General features: G+C 41.2%; 1 long non-coding RNA gene across 6 annotated transcripts in view; it reads left to right on the top strand.

Annotated features, from left to right (window-relative positions):
* Positions 1-12,599, top strand: part of LOC135179971 (uncharacterized) — a 158,660-nt gene that overhangs the window by 78,286 nt on the left and 67,775 nt on the right. The window contains exons 5-6 of one of the 6 annotated variants that reach the window (XR_010304218.1): positions 6,435-6,567; positions 7,125-7,513. The exons of the other annotated variants lie outside the window; for them this stretch is intronic. This is a non-coding gene — a long non-coding RNA (uncharacterized LOC135179971). Of the gene's footprint in view, positions 1-6,434; positions 6,568-7,124; positions 7,514-12,599 lie in introns of those variants that run through there. 6 annotated transcript variants of the gene reach the window in all.

The following is a 12,599-nucleotide window of genomic DNA, read 5'->3' as shown; positions in this document are numbered from 1 at the left end:
TTAAGTGCTCTTATCAGAACCATTTGGCTCTTTATAGTGATCTCAGTAGGCCACAATTCTTATATCAAAACCTCAGTGATGGCATTAACAATAAGAAAACCAGCTAACACTGGTTGTTTAAGTTGTATGCACAAATATTTTGTTTTCTGTAATCATGTTGCTCTTCTTGCAGTTCCTTTAGTGGATCTTTCTGCTCATTATTTCCAAACTTAAAGGAGAGCTTAACAGCAGGTTTGTACCCTGGCTTAGCTGTGGGAGACAGACTGAAAGAAACAAACTGAACTGTTCTGATACAAAATATTGAGCACAAATATATCAAAGAGATATAGTGTGTACATATATATATTTAAATAAAGAACATTGGAAAATGAAGCGGTAAACTGATATTAGGAGGAAGTTCTTCCCATTGGAATGGGCTGCCCAGGGAGGTGGTGAAGTTGCCATCCCAGGAGGTGTTGAAGGAAAGACTGGATGAGGCACTTAGTGCCATGGTCTAGTTGACTGGACAGGGCTGGGTGCTAGGTTGGACTGGATGATCTTGCAGGTCTCTTCCAGCCTGGCTGATTCAATGATTCTATGATTCTATATGACTCTCATCTTAGAACTGTAAAGAGGCTTAGTAGTAATACAATGAACTATCTTGAAGTTTCATTGTATTTTACATACTTTTTAACATATACCAGAGCAGAATGAAAAGAACTCTTTTGACTCTTATTCACAGGACCACAGGATATTAGGGGTTAGAAGAGATCCAAAGAGATCACCGAGTCCAACCCCCCTGCCAGAGCAGAATCACACAATCTAGCATAGATCACAGAGGAACATATCCAGACAGGCCTTGAAAGTCTCCAGGGAAGGAGACTCCACAACCTCTCTGGGGAGCCTGTGCCAGTGCTCTGTGACCCTTACAGTAAAGAAGTTCCCCCTTGTGTTGTGGTGGAACCTTCTGTGCTTGAACTTACACCCATTGTTCCTTGTCCTATCCCAGGGAGCAAGTGAGCAGAGCCTGTCCCCCCTCTCCTGACCAGCCCTCAGATGTTTATAAACATTTATCAAATCCTCTCTAAGTCTTCTCTTCTCCAGACTAAAAAGCCCCAGGTCCCTCAGCCTCTCCTCATAAGCCATGCCATTCAGTCCCCTAATCATCCTTGTAGCCCTCCACTGGACCCTCTACAGCAGATCTCTGTCCCTCTTCAACTGGGGAGCCCAAAACTGAAGGCAGTATTCAAGATGAGGTCTCACCAGGGCTGAGTAGAGGGGAAGGAGAACCTCCCTTGATCTGCTGGACACACTCTTCCCAATACACCCCAGGATCCCTTCGGCCTTTTTATCCACAAGGGCACATTGCCGTCCCATAGTTAACTTGTTATCCACCAGGACTCCTAGGTCCCTCTCCACAGGGCTGCTCTCCAGCAGATCACCTCCCAACCTGTACTGGTGCAGTTTATTATTCCTTCCCAGGTGCAGAACTCTGCACTTGTCCTTGTTGAAGCTCATCTGGTTCCACTGTGCCCAGCTTTGCAGTCTGTCCAGGTCTCGCTGTGTGGCCGCACAGCCTTCAGCTGTATCAGGCAAGCGTCCTGGTTTGGTGTCATCAGCAAACTTGCTGAGCAGACTCTGTCCTCTCATCAGTGTCATTGATGAAGATGTTGAACAGGGCTGAATCCAGCACTGAGCCCTGGGGGATCTATGATTGTAACTGCAATATCACCTATTGGTGAGATTGCTTCTACTTTCTACTGGAGTTGCCTTACAGGTTTAGCTGACGAATGTAGCCAACCTTCCACTTTTCACATGTGTGGTGAGTGTTGAATCATTGAATCAGCCAGGTTGGAAGAGACCTCCAACATCATCCAGTCCAACCTAGCACCCAGCCCTGTCCAGTCAACCAGACCATGGCACTAAGTGCCTCAGCCAGGCTTTTCTTCAACACCTCCAGGGATGGTGACTCCACCACCTCCCTGGGCAGCCCATTCCAATGGCAAATCACTCTCTGGGAAGAACTTAAAAGAAGAAACCAGAAAATTAGGAATAGTAACATGAGAACTATGGTGCTTAGTGAGAGAGGATCAGTTTGCTATTTTTGAATGCTTAGAAGCCTTCTTACTATATATCATAACTTAGTATCAATTGCCTACAAGTGCGTGCTGAAGGAGCATAGCAACTTAAACCAGTCTCCTGTAGCCCAGGGGAGCGCTCCAGCTGTCAGGCTGCTTGGTGTTCAGCAGTGTAGATGTCTCTGTCTGTTCCAGAAACATCCCAACATGCAGCTGCAGTGATTTCAGCCTGTCTCTTATGCATACCTATTTTATGAGGCTACAGAGTCGTGATGATGAAAATAGTTTTATCGTAACAAAAACGCTGCAGAGCTCCTAAGAGGAAACCCCCAAAGTGTTCAGGCTTGAATAAACACATCCTGTTCACTTGGAGATGCCTCCATGAGGCATGAGATTAAGGTTTAACTCCTCTGTCTGAATTGTATACAAAGCAGTAATTATTTTGGAAAGCAGACAGTCTCTTACTTTCCTTGTCAAAAATCTTAGTTTGCTTCAGCAGAATAAAAGAATATATGAATTTTTAAATCTATTTATGGAATGCAGGTCTTTGGCTCACCAAAGCCACTCTATCACTCCCCCTCTTAGATGGACAGGGGAGAGGGGAAAATAAAACAGAAGCCTGTGATAAGGTAGAAGCAATTTACTACTAATAATAAGCACAAGCTATAGACCATGTGGAAGCAAAAGCAGGGAGATGTTATTCTCTACTTCCCACCAGCAAGATAATGGTTGGTCTCAGGAAACAGGGCTCTCTATGCATAATAGTTCCCCTGGAGGAGAGACACCATGAGTGAATCTCCCTAAACTTCCTTCTTTCACTTTGTTCTTATATCTGAACTGATGTCATATGGCCAGTTTGGGTCAGCTGTCTCGGCTGCATCCCCTCAGACTCTCAGGGTGGAAAAATGTTGGGAAAGCACAGCCTGGGTGCTCAGCTCAGCAGCAGCCAAAACACTGCTGTGTTATCAGCACTCAGCTACAGCACTGCAAAGCACAGCACTAGAAAGATGTTTCGGGGAGAATTAATCCCAGCTCAACCCAAACCTAATACAGCAGGGAAAAAGAAAAGCAAAGCTAGGCTTAGATGGCAAAGCAACCTCTTTCCTGGAATGTTTTTTCCTCTTGGAGATGTAAACCTTTATGAAGATGAGGAAACACAGTCAGCTTATTATCCCCTTTCATTTCTGAGGCTTTCTGTGAATAGGCAAACAATGAATTTCCCTGTGGAGCTCTTTACCTGATAACTCAGCCCACTAGCATGGATTTGAGCATGCCAGAGGCTTGCCTCTAGCACTTGGCAATATTGTTTTGTGTAAAGGAATGCAGTGGTGATGAAACAGACCTTGGGACTGATATCCAAAAACATGACAGTGGCAGTTGCAAGCTTCCCTTTAGTGTTTCATCCACTTTTTCTGACAGAGCCACAGTCATAAAAAACTTAGGCAGGCTACATTTCCATTCAGTATTTGGCCTGCTGAGAGCATCAATTAAAGTCAATTGCAGTGGAGTTTTTAGTTTGGGGAGCTGTATGCCAGAAATATATTGAAACAACTAATGCATTGCATTAGAGCAAGAAAAATCTAATCTTGCATAATGTACTCTGCCATCACATTGCTGTACTGTGACTGCAAAATGAAGTTTCAGATCTGTCTTGCTCCTGACCTTGGTTTAAACTGAACATTCAGTATAAATGTGTATAAAGTTCCATATCTCATTACTAGTCTCCTGGGCATTCCCTAAACAAATGCAGTGGATTAAAATGCAAGTTCATTAGGTTAAAGTGCTTAATTATCTTAAAACTTTTAGTGTTGGAGTCAGATGTCAGGATTTGATTAGCACTGCAGGGAGGCTCTGTAAGGAGCAAAATGGAAATAGCCATTGTCCTAGTATAGTTAAAATGTTATAAATATGTAAATAAGGACACAAATATGGGGCTAGATACATATGCAATATTTCTTAACTCTCAGATGAAATAATTAGCATAAGTTATTTTGATGTATCCCTATCTTCAATCCTTAATTATATCAATGCTACATTATTTAATATTCCATGACAAGTTGTCATAGTCAGATTCCTTTCAGTCTTGTTTATTGCCTTCTCTGCTTATTAAAGTTCCTTTATTTGTGTGTAGAGGAAAAAATTAATATGGTTCATTATTGACATTTAGTGCCCCGAGTTATAAAGTTCTGGGACTCACCCAAAAAAGTGTGGCATAATAATGAATTTTAAGTTACAAAGATTACTCTGAACTGATTAATGAGCTACCACTCAGGGAAGGGATGGCAATATTGTGCTTTACCATCGGACGGTGCAGTTACGTTAAGGCAGCCAAGGGATCTGTATTCGCACCTTGCTCATTTCCTTGGTGTGCTTTATTACCTGAGAAGAATTGGTGTATAGGAAACAGCACAAGTTGGTTTCCAGGTCAGAAGGAGCTAGGATCAGTATGCTGTAAATGTTTCTTTACCGGGTTCATATGGGAGGAAATGGAGCTTGGTGGTTTTCAGTATGTCATTAGCACTTCAGTCCTTCCAGTGAGAGAAAGGGATAATGCAAACGACCAGAATACACTTTCAGTTTCATGATTTTCTTCATTCCCAAGAAAGAACAAGCATCCAACCACATCATAGCAGCACAGCTAAATTTTGAGCTTGCATGTCCATGAGGTTCTTTTATCTGACTATTCTTAGTTTCAAGGGGCAGCCAAGTCAGTCAGTAGCTGTATCTGTTCTGTTGTTTATTTTTTGTTTGGTTAGGCTTTTTTCCTTTGTTTGGGCTTTTTTCTTGTTGTGGTTTTGCGTAGGTTTTTTTTTGTTTGGGCTTTTTTTTTGAGAGTGGTGGTGGTTTTCTTTTTTTCCTCACATAAACATTTTATTCTTAAGGTGTGGTTATTTTCTCTTAATAGCTTGAAATACATTTTTTTCTAACCCAAGGTGAAACATCCCACATAGTACTGCGCTGAAAGGTTTCTAACAGATTCAGTTTCAGGTGTGCAAGCAGTTGAAGTTTATGAAGGGTGAGGCAATGGGAATGAAGCATATCTTTGGCATATGTGACAGTGCCTATTTCAAACTTCAGTTTGAGTGGGCAGTGCCACGTCTGACTGGACATGAGGAGGAAGTTCTTCAGCATGAGAGCCTGGAATGGGTTGCCCAGGGAGGTGGTTGAGGCCCCATCCCTGGAGGTGTTTAAGGCCAGGCTGGATGAGGCTCTGGCCAACCTGGTCTAGGGTAGAGTATCCCTGCACATGGCAGGGGGTTTGGAACTAGATGATCATAGAATCATAGAATCAACCAGGTTGGAAGAGACCTCCAAGATCATCCAGTCCAACCTAGCACCCAGCCCTGTCCATTCAACTAGACCATGACACTAAGTGCCTCATCCAGGCTTTTTTTGAAGACCCCCAGGGACGGTGCCTCCACCACCTCCCTGGGCAGCCCATTCCAATGCCAATCACTCTCTCTGTGAAGAACTTCTTCCTAATATCCAGCCTATACCTACCCTGGCACAACTTGAGACTGTGTCCCCTTGTTCTATTGCTGGTTACCTGGGAGAAGAGGCCACCCCCCACCTGGCTACAATGCCCCTTCAGGTAGTTGTAGACAGTAATAAGATCACCCTTGAGCCTCCTCCTCTCCAGGCTAAACAGGCCCAGCTCCCTCAACCTCTCCTCATAGGATTTGTGCTCCAGGCCCCTCACCAGCTTTGTTGCCCTTCTCTGGACATGTTCCAGCACGTCCCTTCTAACCCTGACTGATTCTGTGAATTTGATATGTTCTTGAGATCAAGCACTTCATCTCCTCCCTTTCTAAGCTCAGTGTGTTAAGCAATATTCATGGTAGGTCTGCTCCACTGAGGCTGAGTTAATAAAGCTGCAGCTTGCTGAGGGGTTTTGAGACCTTTAAGAGAGTGAGGTTCAAGAAACAGCCTTCCATCCTGTTTCAGTCCCAAGAGTGATAGCTTTGCCAAAGGAATGTTGAACTTTCAGGTCTTTCTCTTTCTTAAATGATGCACTAAGAGAGGGTGTCCCTGCCCATGGCAGGAGGGGGTGGAAGTAGATGATCCTTGTGGTCCCTTCCATCCCTAACTGATTCTATGATTCTATTCTATGATTCAGTAATTACAGTTTGTACATGGCATCAAAATGGTTTTTAAACAGCTAGGGCAAAATCTGTGATTTTATTCTGTGATTCAATAATCACAGTTTATACATGGCATCAAAATGGTTTTTAAACAGCTAGGGCAAAATCTTCCCCCAGAGAAGGAAGTTGCAATGCTATATAGGGAATGACAGTCAAATGCAAGTATTTGGGCAGGTGGTCTTCAAGGCAGAACTCAGAGAGTAGCACTGAATCTGATCATACTGCACTATCACAGGTGATCTGCATCCACACATGAGCTCATTGAGGAGAGGAGAGCCATTCATTGCACAACGATTGTAGCTGTGGGCATCCAGTCCTTTGGATAATGAATCTGTGTAGAAATATACTGAAAGCAAAATATACTCCTGGTAGGAAGACTTTTCCTTCTTTTGTTGTTATTTGTGTGTTTGGTTTTGCTGTTGGTGTGTTACTTGCCTATTTTTTTTTTTTTAATTATGATGTGTTTTGGTTTTTTTTTGTTTCGCTTTCCCCTGCTATATTAATGTCTTTATGTCTAGAAAATGAAACAAAAGAAAACCAACCCTATTTTCTGTCATAACCTGTGTTTGGGGAAAAAAAAAAAACTGAAAACATAGACTACAAGATAAATTTTATCAACACCTTGTGCTTGGTGCTTCCTAAAAGCCAATTTATCATATTTTTAGAGGTTAACTATGAAGATAGGCAACGGCATCCATATTACTATTTTTTTTTATTTATCCTCTGCATTTTTTTAATGGCTTTTAACTTTCTTCAGGCTTTGAGATGCTGTATCCTCAAGTTATGTTTTACCCTATTGAATACCTGTATTTTCTATCACTTTCAGGGGTAGAAAGCACACTTAAATTTGTTTATACAGAAATACCTATGTAAATGTATTCACGCTTGGGATTTTGTGGATGTTTACAATGTTAATCTGTTATAGGAGGGAAGGAAAAAGCCAGAAAAGTACAAGCAGTGAGATGGTTAACTGGCTCCAGGACAGATGCTCATGTTGCTCTAATTTTGACAAAAGTACATTGGCTTCCTGTGAAGCAAAGAATTGATTTTAAAACACCGTATTTGCAGACCAAGCACTGTGGCTCAAGTCCAGCTCTCTTGAAAAACATATTAACAGCCCCTCACATTCTCTTTGTTCTTTTGAAAACCATCAACTGCTTCAGACACCTACTGTAGCTTCCCGTGGTTCATATACTAGATGTCTTTTAATGGCCACTTCTCTTATCTCTTGGACATTTATGGTTTAAATTCAGACATTTTTAGAATGTGTATTAATGTTCTTCACTACTTCATTGCAAAAACTCACTGTAGCTTTTCCTCTAAACAGTAATTTGCTTACAGAGTCTTAGATTAGGCTTTTCTAGTATACAATGGTTAGATCTTTTTCTTTTAGCTCCAAAACATAATTTTAAGAAACCTTTTCTAGATTTAAAAAAATGGTTATGAATACTGCTATTAATATTTCTAGACATTAATTTTCTTCCAGTTATATCTTATTTACTATCATTAGTTTGTGCATATGTTTATATAGCTATTAGGCATGTTAGTGTTAATATTTACCATCTTGCTCTGATATGTGTCATAGTTTTATGACTAATAATAAAGAAAAAAAACTATTCAGGAAATGGGTTTTTATGAGCTCTAGCAAGCTCTTTCAAAGTGAGATTTGGACTAGTTTCCAGTACAGAGAATATCTGACATTTTCCCTGGTTTTCTGCAGGTCAGGTTGCATGCAAGAGACAGTAGATGCAGCACACTTAGTGCCATGATCTAGTTGATTGAACAGGGCTGGGTGCTAGGTTGGACTGGATGATCTTGTGGTTCTTTTCCAACCTGGATGATTCTATGATTCTGTGAACATTCTAGAGACAAAGCTTAAGCCAGCCATGGTTTTAACAAGCTCTTGAGTGCCATAGGGATATGTGTCTGTATTTATATACGTGTTTTATATATTTTTGTGTGTTTGTGTACATACACAAACATAGAATCATAGAATCAACCAGGTTGGAAGAGACCTCCAAGATCATCCAGTCCAACCTAGCACCCAGCTCTATCCAGTCATCCAGACTATGGCCCTAAATGCCTCACCCAGTCTTTTCTTGAACACCTCCAGGGTAAAAGGATCCATAAGTCTTTCTGTTTTCAACAAGAATGCTACTGTATCTTTCCTCCAAACACTCAATAGATTGCAAGCAACTTTCTTGTAGTGATATTACAGATATGAGTTAAAAGAAATCACTCTGTATTTTCATATGTGGTTACAAATCTGTTATTCATGCATCTGCAAATTTATTTATGTAATTATGTGTAAAATAAATTCTCCCCTTAATCTTTCTATGTGCTAAATGTGTGCAATTGTCATCAATTGCAACAGTGCAAACACAGAATAAGACCATTTAGATTTCTATTGACGTTTCCCAAACACATGTATTATTCAAGTGTATGTTTTACTTAATATTGCCCAAAATTAAATCTGCAGTTGAGTAAATATATATCTAAAGAAGTGTTTGCTCTTAGATAAAAATTGATGCAAAACCTAATAGCAAAACTAAACAGTCATTGTTCTATCACTAATTTCCTGCCTTTCTTGTTTGGCAAGAAGACAAAGCTGGTGAAATGCCTGGAACACAAACGCTATGAGGAGAGGCTGAGGAGCTGGGGGTGTACAGCCTGGAGAAGAGGAGGCTCAGGGGTGACCTCATTGCTGCCTGAAACTACCTGAAAGGAGGCTATAGCCAGGTGGGGGTTGGTCTCTTCTGCCAGGCAACCAGCAACAGAATAAGGGAACACAGTCTCAGGTTGTGCCAGGGAAGGTATAGGCTGGATGTTAGGAGGAAGTTGTTGCCAGAGAGAGTGATTGGCATTGGAATGGGCTGCCCAGGGAGGTGGTGGAGGCACCGTCCCTGGAGGTGTTGAAGAAAAGCCTGGCTGAGGCACTTAGTGCCATGGTCTGGTTGATTGTCTAGGGCTGGGTGCTAGGTTGGACTGGATGATCTTGGAGGTCTCCTTCAACCTGCTTAAAAAGAAAAAAAAAAGAAAAAATTATACTCTAAAAATAATATAAGCTTTCAATTCTATTGACTTCTTATTCAGTCTCATAGAATCTTAGAATCAACCAGGTTGGAAAAGTCCTCCAAGAACCAAACCCAACTTGTTTAGCTGTTACAAATCTGCTAAAACTTCACATAGCTACAATTTTTTTTTCTATTTTTGCGTGGACTAGAGTCTGTGGTCACACTAAAAAACAAGCAAACAAAGATACATACATACATCTGTCTGGAGTATCTTTGAAGTGCATCCTTAATTCATAGAATCGAGTCATAGAATCCACCAGGTTGGAAGAGACCTCCAAGATCATCCAGTCCAACCTAGCACCCAGCCCTGTCCGTTCAACTAGACCACGGCACTAAGTGCCTCAGCCAGGCTTTTTACTTCAACACCTTCAGGGACAGCAGCTCCACCACCTCCCTGGACAGCCCATTCCAATGCCAATCACGCTCTCTGGAAAGAACTTCCTCCTAACATCCAGCCTAGACCTCCCCTGGCACTACTTGAGACTGTGTCCCCTTGTTCTGTTCCTGATTGCCTGGCAGAGGAGACTGACCCCCACCTGTCTACAGCCAAAAGTAGGGCAGAAAGGCTGCTTTACTCTTTCCATAGAAGGAAAAGTGTCTGGAACATTGAATTTACCCATCTGCATTTCTCTGAGAGAAAGGACTGCATCTACAGGTTTGCTTATGGTATCAGTTGTTACAAATTCACTGTAGCTTTCTGATGCTGAGAATCAGTCTTGGAGAAAAGGTCACCTACAGGAAAATGTAAGGAGTGTTATGTTGCCATTCTCTATTGAATTCAGTGTTACCAATTAATGTCTTATTCAAATGTCCTCCCAATACAATTGCTGATGGAAGAAGGGACACTAACATTTCAGAGCAATTTAAAGTGTTTTTTTCCTAAATAGATTTCCTTGTATATATGCATCTGTACAATATTTTCATCTCATTCTTTTTCTTTTCTTTGATTCTCATACATGTTATTGTTGAACATGAAGAACAAGTGTCTGTAAAACTGAAAACTGGCACAGAATCTTAGAATTAACCAGATTGGAAGAGACCTCCAAGATCATCCACTCCATCCCTTCCAATGTCTAATATTCTGTGATTCTGTGATAAGGGAAAGAATTATAAGGGTAAAAGAGAGAAAATGCATGGATTGAGATAAAGATAGTTTAGCAGGTAAAGTAAAAGCCACAAGTGCAAGCACAGTAAAATAAGGAATTTATACCCTACTTCTCGCCAGCAAGCAGGTGTTCAGCCACCTCCAGACTCCCTTTGGGTAGTTGTAGACAAGCAATGAGGTCACCCCTGAGCCTCCTCTTCTTCAGGCTAAACAGGCCCAGCTCCCTCAGCCTCTCCTCACAGGGCTGTGTTCCAGGCCCCTCACCAGCTTTGTTGCCCTTCTCTGGACATGTTCCAGTACCTCAACATCTCTCTTGAATTGAGGAGCCCCAAACAGGACACAGGACTCAAGGTGTGACCTCACCAGTGCTGAGTACAGGGGAAGACTAACCTTCCCTTATCCTGCTGGCCACAATCTTCCTGATCCAGGCCAGGATGTACTTGGCTCTTCCGGCCACTTGGGCACACTGCTGGCTCATCTTCAGATACTCTCTACCAGTACTCTCAGGTCCCTTTCTTCCTAGCTGCTTTCCAGCCACTCTATCCCCAGCCTGTAGTGCTGCTTGGGGTTGCTGTGGCCAAAGTGCAGAACTCTGCACTTGGCCTTGTTAAATCTCACCCCATTGGCCTCTGCCCACCCATCCGGCCTGTTAAGGTCTCTCTGCAGGATTCTCCTCCCATCCAACAGATCTACATTTGCTCCTAGCATGATGTCATCTGCAAATTTACTGATGCTGGATTCAATCCCCTGGTCCTGATCATCAATAAAGACATTAGGCAGTCATTGACTGTACTTTGTATAGAGCTGCTAGCCTTTCTCCAACACTGGTGATGGGATCAGGAGGAAAGTAACTCTCAGGGGTATTTCTTCTCTCTCCCTCTCTCTCTTTTTTTTCCCAGAAAGTAACTTTTTTTCTTTATAACCAGTGAAACTAATCCAATTTTACTACAGCTTAGATCTTGTAATTCCCTGCAGCAGACTTAATCTGCAGGGTGCTGTGCCTGATATTCTTGAGTCAGAGATTAAATTCAAACTTTTGCCCCTGATAAAGAAGGCAGAAAAATCTGCTGGCATAAATTGATTGAACATTATTGCCCAGACAGAAATGTCACTCCTTTAAAACTCAGTAACTTTGACGTGCAAAATACAACTATGATAGACTATAATAGAACAAAATGTTCCTACAGTTCCTAGCTTTCTTATCACTTTTATTGCTTTTCATCTCTTACTGAATTTAAAATGGTGCATGTAATTCAGATTATTTATTAAGAATGCTATGAGAATGGTTTTTCAAAGCAGGCTTTATTATATTTAACTTTATTATTTTACAGTAAATGTATAAAGGCTTTAAAATAAACAGTAAGAGAGGCATGGACAAACACTGCAGATGTTTTACAGTCAGAACCATTATGCTTCCACCAGTGTTGAAATGGAAATAGAGAAAGGAAAGGCTGGTTATGATTCAGCCATAAACAACTTTTTTTTTTTTGTGGTGAATAATCATTGTGAAAAATAGATAGGTATAATTTTCATACCAATGCTGTTAATAATCCTTCTCCCAGGGAATATTACAAAGAAAAAAAAAAGTCTCCATTCAGGTATGATGGGATGTATGCCATCATTTTTTTCTACCATCTAATGAGGCTCTGAAAGTATCTTCATGTTGGGGAACATTAGAGGTATGGATAAAGCACATTTATTTACCTTAAAGGATGAAGAACAGAAAACTGCTTCATGCAGTAAAAAGCTTTGATTTTGGGCTTTAGTTAGAGAGGTATTTCTTCAGGGTATGCAGTGGCTACATGTCTGCCAAAAATTATCACCTGCATAAAATCACATTTCATGAGTTCTCAAAGATGTAGAACATTTTTTGCCCTGCAGCTTTTTTCTTTCATGAGGAAGAGACCATTTCATGATGCATAGATCATTTTTGTGTGTGAGTACCTGTTACAGGTAAAATATACCCTAACACTTACATCCCAGGGCTAGGCAATTAAAGTTTCACACATCTGCTGGCTGAGTGCTGCAACATGTACTTTTTAGGTACTTGGTGTTAATGGTACTTGAAATTGAAGATTAAGTGAGTAGGTAGTGTATCCCAGACAGATTAATGATTTATAAGGGCCTGTGGAGAAGGAGCAATGGTTTTAGACTAGAGCACGTTAGATTTAGATTAGCTATTATGAAGTTCTTTACTACGAGAGTAGTGAGACACTGGAAT

Source organism: Pogoniulus pusillus, chromosome 12 (genome assembly GCF_015220805.1).
Source record: "Pogoniulus pusillus isolate bPogPus1 chromosome 12, bPogPus1.pri, whole genome shotgun sequence".
Classification (NCBI taxonomy): domain Eukaryota; kingdom Metazoa; phylum Chordata; class Aves; order Piciformes; family Lybiidae; genus Pogoniulus; species Pogoniulus pusillus.
This window is presented reverse-complemented; position numbering and strand designations above follow the sequence as displayed.